The sequence below is a fragment of the Moschus berezovskii genome, chromosome X (assembly GCF_049115385.1).
Source record: "Moschus berezovskii isolate FMDL1 chromosome X, NW_MosBer_1.0, whole genome shotgun sequence".
In the NCBI taxonomy this organism is placed as follows: Eukaryota; Metazoa; Chordata; class Mammalia; order Artiodactyla; family Moschidae; genus Moschus; species Moschus berezovskii.
Genome location: NC_142488.1, coordinates 70,912,876 through 70,922,758, shown reverse-complemented (window position 1 = coordinate 70,922,758; position 9,883 = coordinate 70,912,876). Strand labels below are relative to the sequence as shown.

The window sequence follows — 9,883 nt, the reverse complement described above, 5'->3', positions numbered from 1 at the left end:
AATAATTTGGCCACCTCATGCGAAGAGTTAACTCATTTGAAAAGACCCTGATGCTGGAAAAGACTGAGGGCAGGAGGAGAAGGGGACGACAGAGGATGAGATGGTTGGATGGCACCAACTCAATGGACATGGGTTTGGGTTGAACTCTGGCAGTTGGTGATAGACAGGGAGGCCTGGCATGCTGCGGTTCATGGGGTCACAGAGGCGAACTGAGCAATTGAACTGAACAGAATCAAGGCATCCTCAAATCTGAAAGTGATATCATCAGTCACAAGGACCTTGCCATCTGATACAGAGCTCTGGGCATACTGAAAACAAGAGATCCTTTGTTTGAGGCTCAAGCAGCTGTTGCATTGTTGGAAACTAAACATAAAGACGTGCCTTCTTGCCTGTAGCTGCCCTCTCACTCCACACCTTGTCCCTCCTTTCCCTTCTTATCTGAAATCGACTGCTTTGAAGAAATTATTGGGGTGGAGCAAGAGAGGTCCCTGTTCCCAAGAGGGACCAAAGACCATGCACTCCCACTCTGAGTATGCTCGAGAACTTTGGAGAAGTAAGAGATCCGACGTTTAAGGCTCTGTTGGATGCAGGCACCTAAGACCATTTTATCTGATTTCGAGGGAGTGAGGGAGCATCCAGATTCAGTTCATGGGATTTAGGTACAGATAAGTTTAGCAGAAAATATTAAGAAGAGGTGGCAAGAATACACAGAAGAACTGTACACAAAAGATCTTCATGACAAAGATAATCACGATGGCGTGATCACTCACCTAGAGCCAGACATCTTGGAATATGAAGTCAAGTGGGCATTAGAAAGCATCACTACGAACAAAGCTAGTGGAGGTGATGGAATTCCAGTTGAGCTATTTTAAATCCTTAAAGATGATGCTGTGAAAGTGCTGCACTCAATATGCCAGCAAATTTGGAAAACTCAGCAGTGGCCACAGGACTGGAAAAGATCAGTCTTCATTCAAATCCCAAAGAAAGGCAATGCCAAAGAATGCTCAAACTACCACACAATTGCACTCATCTCACACGCTAGTAAAGTCATGCTCAAAATTCTCCAAGCCAGGCTTCAGCAATATGTGAACCGTGAATTTCCAGATGTTCAAACAGGTTTTAGAAAAGGCAGAGGCACCAGAATCAAATTGCTAACATCTGCTGGATCATGGAGAAAGCAAGAGAGTTCCAGAAAATCATCTATTTCTGCTTCATTGACTGTGCCAAAGCCTTTGACTGTGTGGATCACAATAAACTGTGGAAAATTCTGAGAGAGATGGGAATACCAGACCACCTGACCTGCCTCTTGAGAAACCTGTATGCAGGTCAGGAAGCTACAGTTAGAACTGTACATGGAACAACAGACTGGTTCCAAATAGGAAAAAGAGTACATCAAGGCTGTATATTGTCATCCTGCTTATTTAACTTATATGCAGAGTACATCATGAGGAACCCTGGGCTGGAAGAAGCACAAGCTGGAATCAAGATTGCCGGGAGAAATACCAATAACCTCAGATATGCAGATGACACCACCCTTATGGCAGAAAGTGAAGAAGAACTCAAAAGCCTCTTGATGAAAGTGAAAGCGGAGAGTGAAAAGGTTGGCTTAAAGCTCAACATTCAGAAAACAAAGATCATGGCATCTGGTCCCATCATTTCATGGGAAATAGATGGGGAAACAGTGGAAACAGTGTCAAACTTTATTTTTCTGGGCTCCAAAATCACTGTGGATGCTGATTGCATCCCTGAAATTAAAAGACGCTTACTCCTTGGAAGGAAAGTTATGACCAACCTAGATAGCATATTAAAAAGCAGAGACATTACTTTGTCAACCAAGATCTCATCTAGTCAAGGCTATGGTTTTTCCAGTGGTCATGTATGGATGTGAGAGTTGGGCTGTGAAGAAAGCTGATCGCCGAAGAATTGATGCTTTTGAACTGTGGTGTTGGAGAAGACTCTTGAGAGTCCCTTGAACTGCAAGGAGATCCAACCAGTCCATTCTTGAGGCTATCAATCCTGGGTGTTCTTTGGAAGGACTGATGCTAAAGCTGAAACTCCAATACTTTGGCCAACTCATGCGACGAGTTGACTCCCTGGAAAAGACTCTGATGCTGGGCGGGATTGGGGGTGGGAGGAGACGGGGCCGACAGAACATGAGATGGCTGGATGGCATCACCGACTTGATGGACATGAGTTTTGGTGAACTCCGTGAGTTGGTGATAGACAGGAAGTCCTGGCGTGCTGTGATTCATGGGGTCGCAAAGAGTCGGACACGATGAGGGACTGAACTGAACTGAACTGAAGTGTAAAGTGTCCCTCGGGGTTGAGGTGGCCTGTTAAGCCAATTCAGTGTATACTTGACCCTTGACCAACATGGGTTTGAGCTGCACAGGCCACTTATACACGGATTATTTTCAAAAAATCTATTGAAAAAAAATTATTGGGATTTGCAACAATTTATTTGAAAAACTCACAGATTAACAATGTAGACTCGAAATATCTAAAGGTTTAGAAACTATAAGGTATTACCTGGATTCATCACATATGTGTAGAAAATAGTCTCTTTTGCTATTTACTATCATAAAATGTACACAAATCTATTATAAAAAATTGCAATTTATCAAAACTTATGCACACAGTTACAATAATTCATGCCGCTATTCACAGTCAAGAGAAATGTAAGCACATGGAAAAAGTCAGCAATAAATTATAACTGCATAAATTTAACTGTCATTCATACTGTACACCTGCAATCATTTCATATCCACCTTCTTTTGCAATTTCAGTGAGCTCAAGTGATGCAGGTATCTGCTTAAAACACCATGTGATATTAATCATCACTGTGTGAGCAATTTGTTTCTCCAACAAATTGTGTATTGGAGTAACAAGTCATCTTCTGTGGTTCTCATGTATTTTTCATCATGCTTAGTGCAATACTGTAAACCTTGAATAACACCATGAACCAAACCAAACCAATAGTGATGCTGTAAATGCTCCCAGGAAGCAGAGAAAATGCTCCGCATTATAACAAAAAGTTGAATTGTTTGATATGTGCTATAGGTTGAGGTCTGCCGCTGTGGTTGCCCACCATCTCAAGACAACTGAATCCAGCATAAGGACTGCACTTTTTTTTTTTTTTTAAGAAACTGATGAAGCTGTCACGTCGGCTATACCAACAGGCATGGTAACTTTGCACATTTTGTGAAACACCTTATCTCATCTTGAAAATGCAGCTTTAACGTAGATGCAGGATTGCTCTGAGAAATGCATACCAAAAGCCTCTCTGTATGATTCAAGGAAAAGCAAAGTCTTTCTACAACAACTTAAAGCAAAAGGAAGGTAAAGAATATAAAGCTGGAGAATGTAATGTCAGCAAAAAAAGATCTGATAATTTTAAGAGGTTTGTTTGGCTTTTAAAATGTCAAGATAAGAGGAGAAGCATCCTGTACCCACCAGGGGGCAGCAGATGAGTTCCAGATACCATGTAGAAAAATCACTGAACAGAGGGGTATCTGCCTGAAAAGGTTTTGAATACAGACAAAAGTGCCCTATTTTGCCGGAAATATGTGAAAAAAGACATTTATTAGTAAGGAAGACGAGCAAGCACCAGGATTGAAGGCAGGGACGTCAGGATTGACTGACGGATGCTCAGTCGTGTCCGACTCTTTGTGACCCCAAGGACTGGATAGTCCAAGGAATTCTCCAGGCCAGAACACTGGAGTGGATAACCTTTCCCTTCTCCAGGGGATCTTCCCGACCTAGGGATCGAACCCAGGTTTCCCGCATTGCAGGGGGATTCTTTACCAACTGAGCTATCAGGAAAGCCTTAAAATGTCAAGATAAGAGGAGAAGCAGCTTGTTCCCACCAGGCGGCAGCAGATGAGTTCCAGATACCATGTAGAAAAATCACTGAGGAGAGGGATACCGGCCTGAACAGGTTTTGAATACAGACAAACGTGCCCTATTCTGGGGAAAAAAATCCAGAAAGGACATTTATTAGTAAGGAAGAGAAGCAAGCACCAGGATTTAAGGCAGGAATGGATAGGCTAATGCTACTGTTTTATTCAAAAGGAGCTGAGTTTATGAACAGGACTGCCCTTATCTATAAAGATGCTAATCCTGAGACATGAGTGTGTCAGTCTCGACTCTTTGAGATCCCATGGACTCTAGCCCTCCAGGCTCCTTTGTCCATGGGATTCTCCAGGTAAGCATATTGGAGTGGGTTGCCATTTCCTTCCACAGGGGATCTTCCTGACCCAGGGATCTAACCTGTGTCTCCTGCATTGCAGGCAGATTTTTTACCATCTGAACCACAAGGCAAGCCTTGATGGGAAAAGATAAACACCAGCTGCCAGTCTTTTGATTATACAGCAAGACGGCCTGAAGAATCAGAACTCTTTTCCTGGATTGGTTACATCGATGCTTTGTCTCTGAGGTCAGGAAATATATGGCTGGTAAGGGACTGTCTTTTAAAGTTGTTTTGACCTTGGACAATATCCCCTGGCCACCCAGAACTCCAGCTGTTTAACTCTGAAGACATTAAAGTGATTCAAGTGCAATATATCTCTAGGTCAGCCTCTAGATCAGGTGATCAAAAGGACCTTTAAGGCTCATTGCACACAGTCCTGTACGGAAAGGATTGTCAACACTATGGAAAAGAACTCAAATACAGAGGGCATTGTTAAAGTCTGAAAGGATTACACTATTGAAGATGTCATTGTTGTTACAGAAAAAGCTGCAAAAGCCATCAAGCCCAAAACAATAAAATCCTGCTGGAGAAAACTGTGCAGATGTTGTGTATGACTTCACAGGATTTATGAAAGAGCCCATCAAGGAAATCAGGAAGTTGTGGATGTGGCAAAAAAAAAAAAAAGCAGGGGATAAGGATTTCAAGATATGGATCTTGGAGAAATTCAAGTGCTAATAGACACCACACCAGAGGAATTCACAGAAGCGTACTTGATGGAGATGAGTCCCTACTTCCCAACCAATGCCTGGCAATGAGGAGGAAGATGAGAAAATGTAGAAGAAGCAGAGTTAGAAAACAAACTGACATTAGACAATGTGGCAGACTCCTCAAGACTGCTTTTGACTTCTTTTATAATATGGCATCTGACAGGCACTGAAACGAAAGCAAATGGTGGAACAAGGGTTGGTACAGTATAGAGACATTTTTGGAAGAAAGAAAAAGCAAAAACTCAGACAGAGATCACGATGTGTTTCCATAAAGTTACACTATGTGTCCCTGCTTCTCTTGCCTTCCCTTCCACTTCCTTCACCTCTGCTGCCCCGGAGACAGCGAGACAAACTCCTCCTTTTCCTCTTCCTCCCCAATCTACTCAACACGAAGACGAGCATGAAAGCTTTCATCATTATCCACATCCACTTCAGCAAAGAATCATCATGCCTTACAGTTATCAAACATATCTGTTGTGTATGTGTTTTGCGTGTCTTCATGTGAAAATCTAATAACTGTATGACAGGGATGTTTTTTGGCCATTCTCATCTTCTAGGTATCCATCATATAGAATATTGTGTGCAAGATGTATTGCAGTGGACAGCCTATCCTCACATAGGAAGGAGATGAGTGACATTCAATATAAAATTATTAGTGTGTTAGTTTTCTTACTGTTTTACAACTTTGCTCGCAAAGAATTACATTATTGTATTGTATACCTCACTCTCTCTTGGAAATGGGAAAACTGCATATAAGCCAGTCATCAGACCTGTTCTTTAAAAAATGCTTCTGATACTGACTACGAATATGACTATAATACTGTATGCCCACAAACATTTTATAACAATTCACTCATTAGCGTATAGGCTGAGCTACCATAAAGCAATCATATTGCTGTTTCTTCATTATCAGGACATGAATCATAACTGTAAATAAATAAGAATTTCTTTTTCACATTATCTTTTCATTTGTCATATCTAGTGTTAATAAAATGTAAAACATCTATAGTGTTTGTATCACATAAAACAATACTGATGTAGCTACTGACAAATAACTCCTCTTGTAAACAAATGACATATACTTACAGTAGCAATAAATACAGGACAGTACTCTGAATGTTTTTTCTCTTCCTTACGGATTTTTTTTTTTATTTATACTGCCTCGTTTCTTTATTCTAGGCTACTAGAGGGACAGTGATGGCATTTCCTGCCTTGACAGAAGGTAAGAACCTGGTCTAGAAAATAAAGACCATCCTAACTAACACTGCAAATCCAAACAAGACCTAGTTCCCTTAGAGGGACAGAATATTCAAGCACCTACCATGGCTTCTGGAGGCTTCTGTGTAGCTTCCCCGAGACAGGACTGGAGGAGAGGCACAGGGGAACGGCCTTTTTCCTGAGCTGTGGGGGTGGCGGCTCCAGTCCCCTTCTGCTCTTGACTGCTTTCCCAAGAGGCCAAAAACACTCTCCTGCTGGCAGCCATGGCGCATGGAGAATACCTCCCCCACCCTGCCTCCACACAAGACAATCTTGCAGGGATGGCTTCTCCAGCAAGAGCACTTGATCGGACCCGCACCCCCAGTGATGGGAGACCAAGATTTTGTACTACTTTATTCGACAGCCTATTTCGCACATCTACCATCTTATCTAGCTGACTCAGTGGGTTAGTGTGTCTCTTGTCCAGAGTGCAGGCTGAAATGCACTACAGGGTCACTTAGTTGAAGGACTGAATAGTGCTCTTGGCCAGCAGCTTCTCACGCAGCAGCTCGTAGGCTGTCTTCTTAAAGGCACTGGTGGTGTCCATGTGGGCCCCCGCCTGTATCAGGGCATTCATGATACCCAGGCAGTTGTTCTGCTTTGCAATGTGCACGGGGAGGGGGGGAGGAGGTGTTGTCAAAATCCCAGCTGTCTAGGTCGGCCCCGCAGTCTAGGGCACCTTGATCACCTGGAGAGAGGGGAATCTGCCCACTTAGAAGTGAACCACATTCGTGGTAAGTGTCCACCACCCTGTGCAGGAGTGGAGACATTCTAGCTGTGATGGGCACACTTGAGCTCTGGTGCTTCATGTCCTCCTGATCTGGCCTGCACTCCACTTTCTCCAGCAGGCAGAAATGATGGCCAGGGCCTTGGTGAACTGGGCTGAGTCCCTGGGCTCCTTGGGCTTGCTCCACTTCCCAGACCTTGTACAGCACCCACATGAGATCTGCAAAGCTAACTGGCATACTCAGGCTGCCCCTTGACCAAGTGGTTCTGGAGCTTGGCCAAGGAGAAGAGTTCATCAAAGGATAGGAAACTTCTGGTGGTCTGAGGCTCCAGGTCCTCCTCCTGCATGTCCAAGGTGTACGTCCACTAGTGGATGCAGCACTGGACGCTGTCCGAGTTGGCCTATACCACATCCTGGTGGCGCATATAGTGGGAGGGGATAGAATCGCTCTCAGGTCAACAGTGCCTGCATATGCTTCTCACCCCCCTGCGTGGTGAGTGCCTCCAATTCCTCGATGGTGTTCACCTCCCTGGAATATTCAGAGGTGAGGATTGGGTTTAGGCAGATACGTGCTCCCTGGTGACGCAGCTCCATGGCCCCTACAAAGAGTTTCAGGAACCTGAGCAGATTCCGATTCTTAGCCATGTAGGTGGCTCCCAGCAACTCCAAGGCTGCTAGGTGGCTTCACAGGTGGTACTCAGGTGTTCCTCCTGGAAAGAGTTACCGCAGCAGGTGCCCTGGGGCTGACACACGCCTGGCTGGTGGAGGGGCCTTCTCGGGCCACCTCTGGCCACGTCTCCTCGCCAGCAGGCTGCTCCTGGCTCAGGTCCTCCACGATGCTGGTGTGGTCCATCACGTGGGCAGCCAGAGGTGGCGTCATGCCATAGCCATCCCATTCCCTGTGAGTCTGGCACCCGAACAGCAGCTGCAAGACACCCGGGCTGCTGGCCTTGGTGCAGTCACACAGGGCCACACTGTCCTTGATGCTGAACAGGTTCACCTGGGCGCCCTACAGCAATAGGTAGTGGGTGATCTGGTGGTGGCCTATGTAACAGGAGATCATGAGGCATGGGTGCCCATGCCAGTTGGTCACCTCCAGGTCCACCTGGTGTTCGTCTGCCGGGTAGCGCACCACCTCCACGTGCCAAGTGAAGCAGTAAGCGTGCAGGTGCTTCGTGCACGTGAACGTGGTGCAGCTCTCCAAGGCCCCACAGCACAGCAGGCACTGCACCAGGTCCAAGGGGTCAGTGGCCTAGGTGGCCCAAGGCGACTGCGCACCCTTGATGGTCTTGTCATTGAAGTGTACCAAGCTGGCCGCCTCCAAGCTGGCACCACACGGTCCACCTTATGCAACCACATCTAGGTGGCTGTAATGGGAGGTGATGACAAGCGGTGCCCCCACCTTAACTCCCCACCCCTTTCCCTCATTGGCCAACTCGCTTGTCAGCTTGTCCGACTCCTCCCTGTCCAGCCACTAAGCAGCCTCTGAAGCATCTACCATGGACTGCCGTTGTATATGATGGTGTAGAGGTCCACCGTCTGGGCCTCTGCCAGGACATGGGCTGCCACAGGGAAGGTTGGAGGGACAGGGGACTGAGGACTGAGCCCAGAGGGGCAGGCTTCAGCCTTCACCATCTCTCCCACTGCCATCCTAGGTGCATCTCCTTATCAATTTTCTTAATAACATTTTTTTTTCTCCAGCTTACTTTAAGAATACAGGATATAATGCATGGGTGTGAGTGTGTGCTCAGTCGTGTCTGACTTTGTGGTTCCAGGGAGTGTACCCTGCTAGGCTCCTCAGTCCGTGGAATTTTTCAGGCAAGAATACTGGAGTGGGTTGCTATTTTCTCCTCCAGGGGATTTTCCCCACCCAAGGATCAAACCCACCTATGTGGCCCATCTCCTACACTGGCAGGTGGCTTCTTTACTGCTACCACCCAGTTAATGCATTTAACATACAAAATAGGTGTTAATCAACTGTTTGTGTTAACTGTAAGGCTTCTGGTCAATAGTAGACTTAGTAGTTAAGTTTTGGAAGAGTCTAAATTTATACTTGGATTTTCCACTCAGAAGGAGGTTGATGCCCCTAACCCCCACATTTTTCATGGGTCAGTGGAACTGTCATTGTGGCTTGCACGGCTGAATATGTCACTGAGACAGTGCTTTGCATGCTTGTTCTAGGAAAGCTGGATAAAAACCAAAGAGAATTCTCTGGTTCAGGGACTGCCATGTGCAGAGAGATGGCAACAGAGTGTGCAATTCACTCCCCAACTCATCCCCCTCTCCTCTCACAGGTGTCGGAAGAGGAACAGCAGAAACTCCCTGGAAGACAAAGAGAAGTCATGACCTTGATGAAGATTAATATGTGGCAGGTAGATTGTGACAGTAAAGCATCAATACAATGGCCCGGTATGGCCAGTGGAAAAAGCTAGCAGGGGGTGCAGGCTTACTGAGGATTATCGCCAATGGAATGTATGTCGAACCGGTGGCCCTGGCCATTTGAGACATTGTGGCTGTAAATGAACTCACAGCACAGACTGATGGCACTGGGAACTCTGTGTCACTGCCTAGGGCTTCTTTTTTGTCCCACTGTACTTGAAGACACTCCTCCATGGTTCTTTTGAGCTCCTACACATCTTGCTGAGTGTGACAGGAAAGCAAAGTCCTGAATGCTCTCTCCCTGGCATTTCTCAGGTTTGTGCTTATGGGAAATGACTCCTAGGTGGTCTCCAGGCTGCTCTTAGGCAGCAGGTTGCCCATGCTCAGGGTCCTTTCCTGTAAGGCAACTCAGTGCACATGCAGGCATTTGTCAAGGATGTTCCAAGTGACCCCTGTGGGAACTTGGGCTTAGGGAACTCATAGTCTGTAAGGTTAAAAAAAGGAACCTTCCATGTTGATAAAAGAGAAGAGACCCTTCCCTCCTTCACTTTTCTTAGAACATTC

The 9,883-nt window shown here is 45.8% G+C and overlaps 1 pseudogene; it reads right to left on the bottom strand.

The window, feature by feature from the left end:
• Positions 1–403: 403 nt before the first annotated feature.
• LOC129563940 (protein fem-1 homolog A-like) lies at positions 404–8,434 on the bottom strand (annotated as a pseudogene).
• Between the last annotated feature and the right edge of the window lie 1,449 nt (positions 8,435–9,883).